Source organism: Eurosta solidaginis, chromosome 4 (assembly GCF_040869045.1).
Source record: "Eurosta solidaginis isolate ZX-2024a chromosome 4, ASM4086904v1, whole genome shotgun sequence".
Classification (NCBI taxonomy): Eukaryota; Metazoa; Arthropoda; class Insecta; order Diptera; family Tephritidae; genus Eurosta; species Eurosta solidaginis.
This window is the reverse complement of record NC_090322.1, coordinates 10,258,118-10,272,516: the sequence shown is the minus strand read 5'-3', so window position 1 is coordinate 10,272,516 and position 14,399 is coordinate 10,258,118. Positions and strand designations below refer to the sequence as shown.

Here is a 14,399-nt window from a genome sequence, read left to right as displayed (position 1 = left end):
TTATTTAGATAAAGTTTTTAAAAAGTTTAAGCTTTTGTGGTTTGAATTAAGTTTTTATTTAAAAATATTCATTTCATTAACAAATTTTTGAATAGTTTTTGTAATGCATATGAAATTTTTATACTCAGCTGAGCAGAGCTCACAAAGTATATTAACTTTGTTCGCATAACGGTAATCCGTAACGGCATAAACTAATCGAGATAGATATAGACTTCTATATATCAAAATGATCTGGGCGAAAAAAGAAATTCATTTAGCCATGTCCGTCCGTCCGTAAACACGATAACTTGAGTAAATTTTGAAGCATCTTGATGAAATTTGGTATGTAGATTCCTGGGCACTCATCTCATATCGCTATTTAGGATAGGATAGGATAGGTTAGGTGGTAGCTGCCCTGATAAGGATAGCTCACTTGGACAACACGAAGGTCCGTTGTGATACCACATACACCAAAAATAACGGTGACTTAGATCTAGCTACTTAGATAATCGTTGGGTAGCAACGATAAAGCTCCGAATGATACCGATCTCAACTTTGGATATGTCCTCGGGAGATCCAAGTGAGTCGCGACCGAAGTACTTTCGCCTAGTTCTGGCAAAAGCTGGACATGAAAGCATAAAGTGATTTGGTGATTCCACCTCATCATCCTCCATACAGCTGCATCAGGATGGAGTTTCCAGTATATTGAGACGTACCGCATGGATACCCATGGGACAGTGCCCTGTCAAAACCCCAATGACCATTGATAGGTGAGCCTTAGTGAAGCAGACCTCCTGCCATCCACTTTTGGCCAGAAAGATCTTGCTACCCTGCAAGACGTGGTATCCGCCCAACGTTTGCTGAGCTGATTCGAAGCCCAGCTATGGAGGAGCAATCCACAGGTGGCCAGCGGGATCCCGAAATCCCTACAGCCATCTTCATCCGGTTCAGTTGTACCGATGCGGGCTAAGAGATTCGCTTGACAGTTACACGGGATATCACTATGGCCCGGGACCCAGATAATCTTAATTGTAAAATAATTCGATGCAATCGCAAGCGAGGTCAGGCACCCCCAGACCACCCTCGATCGCACTGTAGTTTAGCTCAAGGCCTTGATAGCCGCTTGGCTATCAGAGTAGATGTTAAATTCCCTAACCGTGGTAGCACTGGATAGCATTCAATCCACCGCATCCTTAATCGCAGCAATTTCCGCTTGGTTCCCCCTCCCCCCCCCCCCCCCCCCCCCCACAACCTTTCCATCCAGCTTTGACCCATCCGTGAACAAGTTAACCGGTCCCATGCCACAGATAATTCCTCTTCCCCAATCCTCTCTCTCTGGAATAACTGGGGTGAAGGTTGTATAGGGAGCAGTTATCGGCATACAGTAGTCCGTTCTGTCCGGGATGAAGTCGAAACTGGTAAGAAGGCTAATGTCCTCGGTCAGAAAGTCTATATCCCGTATCACGAAGCCTGACCAATGACATTGCCGCGGCCGCCTTTCCCGCAATATCTACTGGGTATATGTTCAGCATGACGTTCAGTGCCAAGGTAGGTGTTATTCTGAGAGCGCCACTGATACCGATCAGCGCCGTCCGTTGCACTGACACTAACATTTTGGAGGTGCTCGCCGTGTCCAGTGCTTTCCACCAGACCAGCACCCCATATAGCAGAATCGGTTTGACCACCATCTCATAAAGCCAGTGTACTATTCTTGGCGAGAGTCCCCATCTCTTTCCGATAACTCCTCTTCCACATTGGGTCTCCAGGACAGTTTCTTGTGCAAAACAATCCCCAAATATTTAACCCTATCAGAAAGTACCAACGGTACCCCTACAATCGAGGGACTTCTGAAATCGGGCATCTTATATCTCCTTGTGAAAAGGACCAATTCCGTTTTTCCCGGGTTGACCGCCAATCCACATGATTCAGCCCACCTAGCCACAGTATCCAGGTAGCCCTGCAGAACATCGCGCAGGGTGCCCAGAAATTTGCCTCTGACTAGGATAGCGAGGTCATCTGCATAGGCAACCACCCGACAACCATTGGCTTCCAGCTCCACAAGAAGCTCGTTGACTACCACGACCCAGAGGAGAGGAGATAGGACACCCCCCTGTGGCGTGCCCCTGCACACCTTCCTCTTAATTATGGCCCCTCCCCACTCCGCTGCGACAATTCTGCCGCATAGAAGTTTGCTAATAAATTCAACCAGAGCCGCCTCGACTCCTAAACCCACCAGAGCTCTTTCGATTGCCCCCGGTAAGACATTGTTAAAAGCTCCCTCGATGTCTAGAAAGGCACCCAGAGCATACTCTTTGTGTTCTAGGGACCCCTCTATTTGCTTTACAATCGAATGGAGAGCCGTTTCCGTCGATCTGCCCTTGCAGTACGCATGCTGTGAAGCCGACAGTAACCCCCGAGGTATCCTTTCCCGTAGGTACAGGTCAATCAACCGCTCAAACGTCTTAAGAAGAAACGACGAGAGACTGATTGGCCTGAAATCCTTAGGTGATACATGAGAGCTTCTGCCGGCCTTCGGAATGAAAATAACCCTAACCGTGTGCCAAGACTTCGGGATATAGTTAAGCCTGAGGCAGTTAGTATATATGATGGCCAACCAGCGGCAGGCGTTGAAGATATCATGATGAAATTTGGCAGCACATTACTTCTATTACTATATGTGTGCTAAATAAAAATTAGCAAAATCGTATGACAAACACGCCCACTTAAAAACAAATTTTTTTTAAAGTCAAATTTTAACAAAAAAATGTAATATCTTTACAGTATATAAGTAAATTATATCAACATTCAACTCCAGTAATGATATGGTGCAACAAAATACAAAAATAAAAGAAAATTTCAAAATGGGCGTGGCTCGGCCCTTTTTCATTTAATTCGTCTAGAAGAGAGAAACATGGTAATTGGATTGGTTTATTGACGCAAATATAACTTTAGAAAAAACTTTGTAAAATGGGTGACACCTACCATATTAAGTAGAAGAAAATGAAAAAGTTCTGCAGGGCGAAATCAAAAGCCCTTGGAATCTTGGCAGGAATACTGTATATAAATAAATTAGCGGTACCCACATTTTGGTCGATATCTCGGAAACACCTTCACATATACAACTAAGGGCCACTCCCTTTTAAAACCCTTATTAATACCTTCAATTTGATACCCATATCGTACAAACACATTCTAGAGTCACCCCTGGTCCACCTTTATGGCGATATCTCGAAAAGGCGTCCACTTACAGAACTAAGGCCCACTACGTTTTAAATAATCATTAACACCTTTTATTTGATACCCATATCGTACAAACGCATACTAGCCACCCCTGGTCCACCTTTATGGCGATATCTCGAAAAGGCGTCCACCTATTAAAAAAATATTCGCTATGAGCAAATGCATAGGAATCAAAAAGTGGAAATTTCCTATAGAACTAAGGATCACTCCCTTTTAAAATAATCATTAACACCTTTCATTTGATACCCATATCGTACAGACACATTCTAGAGTCACCCCTGGTCCACCTTTATGGCGTTATCTCGAAAAGGCGACCATCATTCTAAAATACTCTTTAATACCTTCCATGTCATACAAACACATTCCAGGGTTACCCTAGGTTTATTTTCCTACTTGGTTATTTTCCCTTATTTTGTCTCGTCTCCAAAGCTCTCAGCTGAGTATGTAATGTTCGGTTACACCCGAACTTAGCCTTCCCTACTTGTTTTTATTTGTTTACATTAGTTTATAATGGATAGAAGACAGATGTTTTTAAATTATAAAATGTTCTTTTTCAAATGTTATAAAATTATAAATTTTAAGCGGGATCTTTTAACATTTTTTTTAAATATTTAATATTTAATTTTTTTACTTTCAAATTTAAAAATTGTAAGTGGAATATATATGGTATTCCATGTATATTGGAGCATGTTAAATTCAAAATTTTTATTAATATATATAATGTTCAGTAAAAATTTTAAGTATTTTGCAATTACAACTTTAAAATTTTAGAAATTTTTTAATACTAAAACTGAACATATTGTAGCTTTTAATATTAGCTTTTAAAATAACTAGAATTTTAAAACCTTTATTATTAAAGATGTGGGACTCTTGCGCATTTTTAATTTGTAAAATTTTTTAAATAACAAAACTTTCAACTTTTTTTTTTTAAATTTTAACACATTTGACTTCGTAAGTTAATTAAAAAGAATTAAAAACAAAAACAAACCAGATATGTTTCAAAGTTTAACCTGTCTAATACGTAAGGACCTCACATTGACTGAATAGTGTAAATATATTTACAAAAAAATAAAAAATAAAAAATGTGAAACATTTTTGCAATTTTTTTGGATTAAATAAAAAAATTATAATGATATAAAACCAAACTGTTGCCACTCTATAAAATGCCAACTAAAATTTAACACCAAAAAAGCAAGCAATTTAAAACGGAAAATTGAAAACACGCAAATATGCAAATTACAGTTTGTTTTCGCAAACAAATTCATTGATTTTGCTTTTTAAATTATTGCACTACAACCACGCAGCTAAGTTATTGGCTGTAATGCCGTAAAATGCAATTAATAAATCAAGCTACTGGTGAATAAGAGGAAAATATTAAAAGTAAAAAAGTCAAAAAAAAAAAAAATAAAAGCACGAATAAACAGAAATACATATAATAAAATATATATATATGAAAAATGTAAAATAAATAGTTACGCAGCCGCAACTATTTCGACCAGATACGCTGTGTGGTTTGCTGAAATTTTCGCACATTAAATCTTTTGATTTTCATTGCACAATATTTTTAAATGCTTATATTTTTATTTTATGTTATTTTATTTTATTTTATTTTATTTTTTACTTTCAGACACTTTTTCAGCGAAAACCTTTTCAACGAATGCTAAAGCGAGATTTTGCTTGCAGGTGCAATTACTTGAAAGTATTTATGTTTCGATGAACAGAAATGTATATTTTGATATATATTAGGGTGGGCTTTAAAATAATCGTAAATTTTTTTAGCCTCAAAACGTGTGCGTGTAATGAGTTCTACTCGAACAGACATGAATATGCAGATTCAGAAAGAAAATACCTGCTTTATGAGCCTCTTAAGAATATGTGTTTATACCTACACTCCGGATCCATAATTTTCTACGATGGGCAGGTAATAACAGTTAGCCGTAAGGATTTCAAACTAAATCTATCTATCCTTCATCAGCACCTAATGTATACACTCCATGGCATCTATCAAAAACTCCTCCTAAAGCCTTTTTGGGGCAGTAATGCTAACAAACTGATCTTGCTATGCAATTCAGACGTAATGTGAGTCCCAGATCACTGCTATATATATGGGAACTGCAAAGTCGGCGACTTAGTCAGGAAAACCACTGAGAATATGGAGGTGAACTAGTTCAGAAACATTGCGCCTCATCTTTATGCGTGCTACCATCATCGGTTTGGGCCTAACTTCACCGTGAAAGCTAATTCAAGAACCCATATGTGATGTGCGCAGGAAAAGCGGCAGTAAGAATAATACCGAGAACGTAATTAATATCAAAATTCATCATCTTACGTTCACTTATTGCAATATTAATAGGGTATTGGGTTAGATGGTGTGCTCATAGTATTGCCAACGTATGACGTCTGTCCCAGCAGTAGATACAAGGATGATACAGCTAATGGGTAGCCGAGTAATTGAAATTAATGTAGCACTATGGAATGCGGACCCCTGATATGGATGTTGAGATTATCTGCAGATGCCCTTCTCTGACCAAAGACAAAACGAGGTTAGTTAAGTACGAGTTACCTTGAATTTTGGATAGTTGCCGCTTTGTGAAAATGGTTGGTGATGATGTGGTGATAGTGGAGATGCTGCTATGTGGACACTTTGTTGGTGCTATGTTGGATGCGCCTCTTACCGAAACCCCGATCGCGCGCAACTCCTATGTAGTGGTTCGGATGTTGTGCAAAAGCCTCCTCCAAATGTTTTCGCCACCAATAAAATACCCGCTTCTGTAGCTTATAGATATGGAAAGATTGTCAACAGTGACACCCTTGCCGGGAATATAATCACCCAAACCAATCGTAGTCAGTGCACTGAAGCAATAATAAAATGTGTCCAAAGCACCCCAAGTCAGTTCGATGTATGCGAAAACCGCCGTCGATATTGCAAGGAATGAGATATTCACAATGAAGGCTCCGATGAATAATGCCTCAAGGCGACCCGGTATATTTGTATGCTGCTTTGCTTGAATTAACAAAGCCTTGTCTTCATTTACATGTAATTTTGATTTCACTTTTATTCACATAGAATATGTATTTTGTACAGGAGATTTCATCAACCACCAAAATGACCGAATCACAAAGGTTACGTTAATTATAATAAATTAAAGAGAAAACTGTGTACTTTCTATATTCCTTTTTTTTAATCGGAGCAAATTCTTGAAAAATATAACTGTTGAAAAGGAGAATGATCACAATAATAATAATTTTTTCCACAAACACGGAAAAATGTTCAGCTGACCAAGATCAAATTTTTATATACATTGCCAAAAAGGTGGTGGTTTTTTGACAGGTAGCGATCCTGCCGTATCGCTACTATGTAGTTGCGGCGAATTCCATTTGGTGGATTTTCGCGGTGGAGGCTGCCACACGTCCATGAGGAGACCCAATAGGGAATTTAAGGGTAAATACAATTCATTGATTTTGTGGGTAATTCAATATAATACAATTCCATATAAATACAGTACCAGATACGGAACATATAAATTCATGGATATACGTATGTACAAGGAGGAGATGGGACGGGTGGCAGCCTACGCCGCGTAAACATCCTGTCCCGCCTAGGCGTACTAAGCGCCTAAAGTGTGTTGCAGCTCGGTTAGAGCCCGGACGGCTTCCTTAATGAGGATCCTTCCAACTTTTTTTTTGTACGTGGATGTGTACAATCCGGTTGCGGTGCATTGTATCGTGCGATCTCCAACGCTGGGTCGCGGGGTTGAATGCGCGGTTGGCGCGCGACCATTAGCTGTAGTAGTCTGCTGTGGACGTCGGCGACGGGGAAGTGTAGCGACGCGGCGGCATGGTTGTGGAAGGGATTCCTCTACGGGTGGTGCTTGGCGGCCTCCGGTGTCGCGGTGTAGCAGAGTGTGGTTGAAGCCCCCGCAGTCCCGGCATCGTTCGTTTGAGTTGCAGTCGTGGGTGCGATGCGATAATGCTAAGCAATTTGCACAGAATTGGTGTGCCTTGACGATGGTCATACGTTGGTGAGCTGGCATTGCCTTGCAAAGAGGACACACCGACAGAGCGTGATGTTCTAGGCATAGCCGGCACTTGCGGTAATCGGCCGCCGCGGGTTTGATGCGTCGTGACGGGGCTGCGGGCACTATGACTCGCGATTGCAGCGAACGGCGTGGTGCGGGCACAGGAGGGCGCTGACGATCCATCTGAGGAAGATAGGATAGAATTACGTTTTAGTCACTTGTGAGGTTGGGAGTGAGTGTTGGTAGGGGTTAAGATTGTTTCTGTTGATTTTACGATAGCACAGGGAGTTGGACTGTATTATGGTTTGGGGATGCTACTGAGCCTTGAGGGCCTGAGTCAGGCTCAGAGGGCGGTAGATGGGTGCCTTCCACGCGTCCTAGGCGCCATTCGGTTGGGGGCAGGTTGTCTTCCTTGATGACGACTAGATCGCCGATTTTAGGGGGAGGTTGAGCGGTTTGCCATCGATAACGCTTGTGTAACTCCATGAGATAGTCATTCTTCCATCGCTTGCTGAATTGGTGATGTAAAACTTTCAACCGTTCCCAACGGTTGATCAAAGAGAGGTGTTCATAGTTCGGTTCGGGGATGGCGAGAAGGGGTGCGCCTCGGAGAAAGTGGCCAGGTGTGAGGGCGGTGAGATCCGCTGGGTCCTGAGAAAGCGGGGAGATAGGACGAGAATTGAGAACGGCCTCGATCCGAATTAATAGAGTCGAGAATTCTTCAAAGGTGAAGCTGTGTGTTCCGGTAACCCTTTTAAAATGGGTTTTAAAGCTTTTGACGGCAGATTCCCATAATCCGCCCATGTGGGGTGCGCCGGGGGTATAAATTTCCAATCGATGCCTTGTGGCGCATACTTTTGTACAATATCTGTCGAGACTTCGTTGAGGAAGGTGACGAACTCTACTTCGGTAGCTCGCTTAGCACCAATGAATGTTGTGCCGTTGTCGCTCATCATTTGTTTCGGGTACCCTCGACGCCCTACAAACCGGGCGAAGGCAGCGAGGAAAGCCTTACTGGTGAGATCCGAACACAATTCCAAATGGATGGCTTTGGTGGTGAAGCAAACGAACACGGCCACATAGCCTTTTACGAGTGTTGGAGATCGGAGCATCGAAGCTTTTATTTGGAACGGGCCGGCGAAGTCTACGCCAGTAGTAGTGAAGGGGGGCGCGAAAGTGCATCGTTCGGGGGTAAAGCTGCCATTATTTGGGATTGCGTTTGTCGATTATGGATGGTGCAGACTTTACATTGGAAAATACATTTTTTCAGCTGCGGTTTGAGTCGGGGGGTATAGAATTCCTGCCTCATAGTTTGTTGCAGGAGGCGGACTTCCGCATGAAGGAAGCTCTCGTGCAGCAACCTTATATAAAGGGTAGTAAATCTAGCCTTTTCGGGGAGAATGATGGGATGACACTCATTGTAGGTCATGTCGGCGTTTACTAATCTTCCGTTGGCACGGAGAATGCCCTTTGTATCCAGGAAGGGGTCAAGTGCCAGTAGGGGACTTCGCTTTCCGATTGGTTTTGAATTTTCGAGAGGCTCTTTCGGAAGCGAAGAATCTCGACTGAGTAAAACTCAGTAAACGGGGTTTCGCGCGCATGACGTCGGCGTGAGAGAGGGTGGGATCGTTTGGGGTACGATTGCCTCCTACAGCATTTCTAAGCCGAGTTACAAATTTCAACATGTACGCTGTTACGCGTAGGGTGCGGGGATAGGGGGAGAACCGTTCCAAGTAGTCTTCTGACCCTTCCGCTGCATGCAGTGATTCGACTCGGCGAAGTTAGGGGGGTACAATATTTCTGGCCGTTGGTGTTGGCCAGTCCTCGGGGGGTCGGGAAAGCCACTCTGGGCCATTCCACCATAGCGATGAGCTAGCTAGCTCGAGTGGGGTGCATCCTCTGGTGCCCATATCTGCGGGATTATCCGTGCTGCGCACATGTCGCCAAGTGGCATTGCCGATGAGGCCGATGATCTGCGCAGTTCGATTGGAGACATAGGTTTTCCAGGAATGAGGTGGTTTTCAAGCCAGGCTAGAACGATTTCGAAGTCAGACCACATGGTTAACTTTCGCTGATTGAGGCCGAGATGGGGTTGGACAACTGCGACTAACTTGGCTTATAAGACCGCGCCGCATAACTCTAGTCGTGGCACACTTATGGTTTTTAGGGGGGCCACTTTCCCTTTAGAGACAAACAGGTGAGAGAAGACTTGAGTTCCTACGGTGGTTCTTACGTAAAGTGTCGCGCAATAAGCCTTTTCCGAGGCGTCGCAGAAGCCATGGAGCTCAACTGGTTTATCGGGGTGGTAGTTTATCCAGCGTGGTGTTTGAATCTCCGAGATCGTTGGGAGATTTTCGGCGAACTGCGCCCACTTGATGAGACGGAGGGGTTTCACTGGCTCATCCCAGTCAGTCCCGTCTAGCCATAGCTCTTGCATCAAGATTTTTGCTTGGATCATAATTGGCGTTAGCCACCCTGCGGGATCGAAAAGTGTTGCTATGGAGGAGAGAATTTGCCGCTTCGTGGCTGCAGTGGATGCCGGATTTGAATCGACGGTATACGAGAATGTATCCGTTAGGGCGTTCCACTGGATGCCCATGGTCTTGGCGGTGCTAGTCTTTTCGAACTCGAGAAAGTTTGTTTCCAGCATATCAGTTTTTGATATTTTTCGGAGCATGTCGGGGTGGTTTGCCGTGATATTTTTTAGGGGAAAGCCGGCTAACTAGAGAGCGTCTATAGTCTCTGTTAGGGATTGCTCGGCTGATTGGAGATCATGACTGCCAGATAAAATATCATCAACATACGTCTCAGATTTTAGTATTGGGGCTGCGCATGGATGGGAATCGGCTATGTCTTTCGACAGCTCGTGTAGAGTGCGAATAGCCAGGAAAGGCGCGCAGTTAACCCCGAAGGTGACCGTTTTCAACTTGTAGTCCTTTATTGGACTGTGTTCGGGGGTTCGGAATATTATCCATTGGTAGTCTCGGTCATCGGAGTGCAAGGAAATTTGGCGGTACATTTTCTCGACGTCGCCATTAAACACATACTTATATGTTCGCCATTTCAGCAACATAAGTCGGAGATCGGGTTGGAGGGTTGGTCCGGTACATAAAACATCGTTGAGGGAGTGACCGGAACCCGACTTTTTAGAAGCGTTGAATACAACTCTGACTTTTGTTGTCTTCTTGTCTGGCCTTACGACTGCATGGTGAGGGAGATAGAATGAGCAGTATTTACCCAGGGATTCTATTTCATTGGAACTGCATTCTTCCATGTGGCCTAGGGACAGATATTCTTCGAGTACCTGGTCGTATTGCTGCTTTAGATCGCCCTCTTTGAGAGGGAACGTTCCATGCCGTGGAAGTGTCGTAGGGCTGCAGTACGGGATTGACCTAGGTCGATATCGTTGGGGATGTTGATTTAAATGGGAGCCGGACCATGTATCGACCGTTATCCATGCGAGTGGTGGTGCTTTGATAAAATTCTTCGCACATTTTATCTTCTGGGGTTTCCACTCGCGTTCTGGGTATTTCTTCGATTTCCCAGAATTGTCTTAGCTGTTCATTCAGCTGGACATTCGTCACTTCCCACGCTTGAGAGGAGTGTGATCCGACCTTTTCGGGGGTTTGGCCACTTATTATCCAGCCAAAGATTGTGTTTTGTGCTAGCAGTGTGGGCGAGATCTTTTCTATGCCATTTAGCATGATTTGAGGGATTAGATCGCTGCCTAACACCAGATCGATTTGGGAGGGATTCTGAGAATTCTGGTCTGTTAGCTTGAGGTGTGACCATTTACGTATTTGGTCGTTATTTAGCCTGATTGTTGGGAGTTGCCTCGTAAGCCGCGGTAGCACTATTGCCTGGGCCTTTATTATCACCTTGTGGTCATTCGAGACTAGGGTCAGTGAGCATAACTTGTTGGAGGTTTGTACTACTCCGCTTCCCATGCCCGATATTTCAAATAGGGAGTGGGTATATGGGAGGCCTAGCTTGATTTGAGCTTTTGACGAGATGAAGCTACGCTCTGACCCTTGCTCCACTAAGGCTCTGAGCCTGAAGCAGTCCCCTCGGTGTTCTATGGACACTATCGCTGTGGGGAGAATAATCTTGCTATCGTTTTCTGTATGCAAAGATTCGATGCGGGCAGCGTTTGAGGTGGTGGGAAGTTCCTCGTTGGGATCTGGGTTGGTAACGTTCTGACTAGTTGCTACTTGAGCTGTTGTTTTCCGAGGGCCATTGGTTTTATGAGATACTCCGGCGTCGTGGAGGGTGGAGTTGTGGTGACCTTGGCAGTAGAGGCACGTTCTTGTGCTTGTACAATCTTTTAAGAGGTGGGTTTGGGACAGGCAGTTTTCGCATAGATTGTTTTCTCTCACGAATTTTTTCCGTTCAGGGATTGCCAGCTTTTTGTAATGCAAGCAGCTTTGTAGCGTGTGGGAGTTCTGCTTGCACATTCTGCAGGCGTATACTTTTTGATGCTCGGCCACATGAGCATTTGTACGATTTTGGGAGTAGTTGTTGTTCTGCAGGGGGTTGCGGTTTTGGTTAGGGGTTTGAGCCTGCCTGAACTGGGGATTGTTTTGAATTGATGGAGGCTTTGAGAAATTGGTGGAGGGAAGATTGTATCGGGATTTGGCTGGTCGCCATTGATCCACCCTTTCCACTATCTCGTAGCGAGTAGTCAGAAACTGATCCATTTGGGACCAGTTCGGCAGGTTTCTTCTGGAGCTTAAAGATTGTTCCCAAAGCGCAACTGTATTTTCCGGGAGTTTTGAGGTTACCAGATATATTAATATGGGACCCCAACTATCTGTCGAGACTTGTTGGGTTGCTAATATCTGGAGACAGTTATTAACGGAAGACTGCAATCGCTGAATGTCTTCGCTGTTTTCAGTCGGAATGGGCTTGAGGTTCATGAGGAATTTTATTTGATTGTCGACCAGGACTCTTTTATTTTCGTATCGGGATTTCAGAGCTTCCCAAGCCAGAGCAAAGTTGTCATCGCTAAGTGGGAATTGCTTTACTATTTGGCCGGCTTTTCCTTGGGTTTTGTACCTGTGGTGGTACAGTTTTTGGGCGCTCGAGAGTTTGGGGTGGTTGATATAGACCGCCGTAAACATGTCACGGAAGGACGGCCATTGATCATAACTCCCGTAAAATACTTCGGTGTCACAGGCGGGTACTTTGAGGTGCATCCCGGAACTTTCTTGGGGAGTGGTCGTTGTAGCGGGGACGGGGTTGCTTAGTATCCTTAGGTGGAGCTGATAGCCTATTCTTGCCTTTGTGTCTTCATATACTATAAGGCAGTCGCGGTATTTATTGAAGGCTGAGGCCTTAAAGTCGACGGGAAGATCGTTGTCATCTGACTCTACGACGGCGTCATATGCGCCCTGTAGCCTTTGCCAGAACACATCGATATTTTTGTCTTTTATTTTTAGGGATGCCTCGGTGTTATCTTGGATGTCGGTTGTACCGAACCGAGCGCAGTAATCCGAAAAGAGATCCGTTTCGGATATAAATTTACTTTCGACCACGCTAGCCATTCTGAAGAGGGACTTGCTTAATTTTATTTTGGCTATTTTGGTTATTTTTGGAGATTGCCGTATGTTTATTTATGCGGGAAACCCAAAGGGATAAGTTTTCCTATTGGTCGAGAGTGTAGTAGGCTAGGACCAGTTAGACTTAGTTGGGAGTAGTCTGGGACCAGTTAGGATGACCTGCAGAATTTGCTGCTGGGAATTTCAAACTATGTGATTGTGGCCGAATTTGCTGCTGGGTATCCCTAGTAATACTGATGTGGGAATATGTATTTATATTATACCGCAAGGGACACAAGTTAACTTTGTAAAAGTATGAGTGGGATTTGCCTCGAAATTTTTTAATGCCCCGCTTTTACGTACAGGTGTATATGGGGGTGAGAATGTATATATATATGTATATATATAAAGGTATTTTTGGCGGGAAATTATAATTCTGGCGGGAGAAATTTGGATTTGGCGGGAGCCACCAAAATTTAATCGGGGGAATATACGTAATGTATGTATATGAATTTATATTATTAAAACGCTGGTTTCGTCAATGGCGACGAAGGACCATTAGTTAAGTACGAGTTACCTTGAATTTTGGATAGTGGCCGCTTTGTGAAGATGGTTGGTGATGATGTGGTGATGGTGGGGATGCTGCTATGTGGACACTTTGTTGGCGCTATGTTGGATGCGCCTCTTACCGAAACCCCGATCGCGCGCAACTCCGATGTAGTGGTTCGGATGTTGTGCAAAAGCCTCCTCCAAATGTTTTCGCCACCAATAAAATACCCGCTTCTGTAGCTTATAGATATGGAAAGATTGTCAACAGTGACACCCTTGCCGGGAATATAATCACCCAAACCAATCGTAGTCAGTGCACTGAAGCAATAATAAAATGTGTCCAAAGCACTCCAAGTCGGTTCGATGTATGCGAAAACTACCGTCGATATTGCAAGGAATGAGATATTCACAATGAAGGCTCCGATGAATAATGCCTCAAGGCGACCCGGTATATTTGTATGCTGCTTTGCTTGAATTAACAAAGCCTTGTCTTCATTTACATGTAATTTTGATTTCACTTTTATTCACATAGAATATGTATTTTGTACAGGAGATTTCATCAACCACCAAAATGACCGAATCACAAAGGTTACGTTAATTATAATAAATTAAAGAGAAAACTGTGTACTTTCTATATTCCTTTTTTTTAATCGGAGCAAATTCTTGAAAAATATAACTGTTGAAAAGGAGAATGATCACAATAATAATAATTTTTTCCACAAACACGGAAAAATGTTCAGCTGACCAAGATCAAATTTTTATATACATTGCCAAAAAGGTGGTGGTTTTTTGACAGGTAGCGATCCTGCCGTATCGTTACTATGTAGTTGCGGCGAATTCCATTTGGTGGATTTTCGCGGTGGAGGCTGCCACACGTCCATGAGGAGACCCAATAGGGAATTTAAGGGTAAATACAATTCATTGATTTTGTGGGTAATTCAATATAATACAATTCCATATAATAAAATACAGTACCAGATACGGAATATATAAATTCATGGATATACGTATGTACAAGGAGGAGATGGGACGGGTGGCAGCCTACGCCGCGTAAACAGAGGTAAATCGGGGTGAC

General features: G+C 43.5%; 1 protein-coding gene across 9 annotated transcripts in view; it reads right to left on the bottom strand.

Annotated features, from left to right (window-relative positions):
• LOC137248986 (serine-rich adhesin for platelets) overlaps positions 1-14,399 on the bottom strand; it is a 594,115-nt gene that overhangs the window by 87,684 nt on the left and 492,032 nt on the right. Inside the window, exons 1-2 of one of the 9 annotated variants that reach the window (XM_067780022.1) lie at positions 13,353-14,369; positions 5,783-7,421 (exon numbers count right to left, since the gene is read on the bottom strand). The exons of 6 other annotated variants lie outside the window; for them this stretch is intronic. The gene's annotated coding sequence lies outside the window, so the exon portion shown is untranslated. Of the gene's footprint in view, positions 1-5,782; positions 7,422-13,352; positions 14,370-14,399 lie in introns of those variants that run through there. 2 more of the 9 variants (XM_067780024.1, XM_067780023.1) reach the window with 2 other exon arrangements.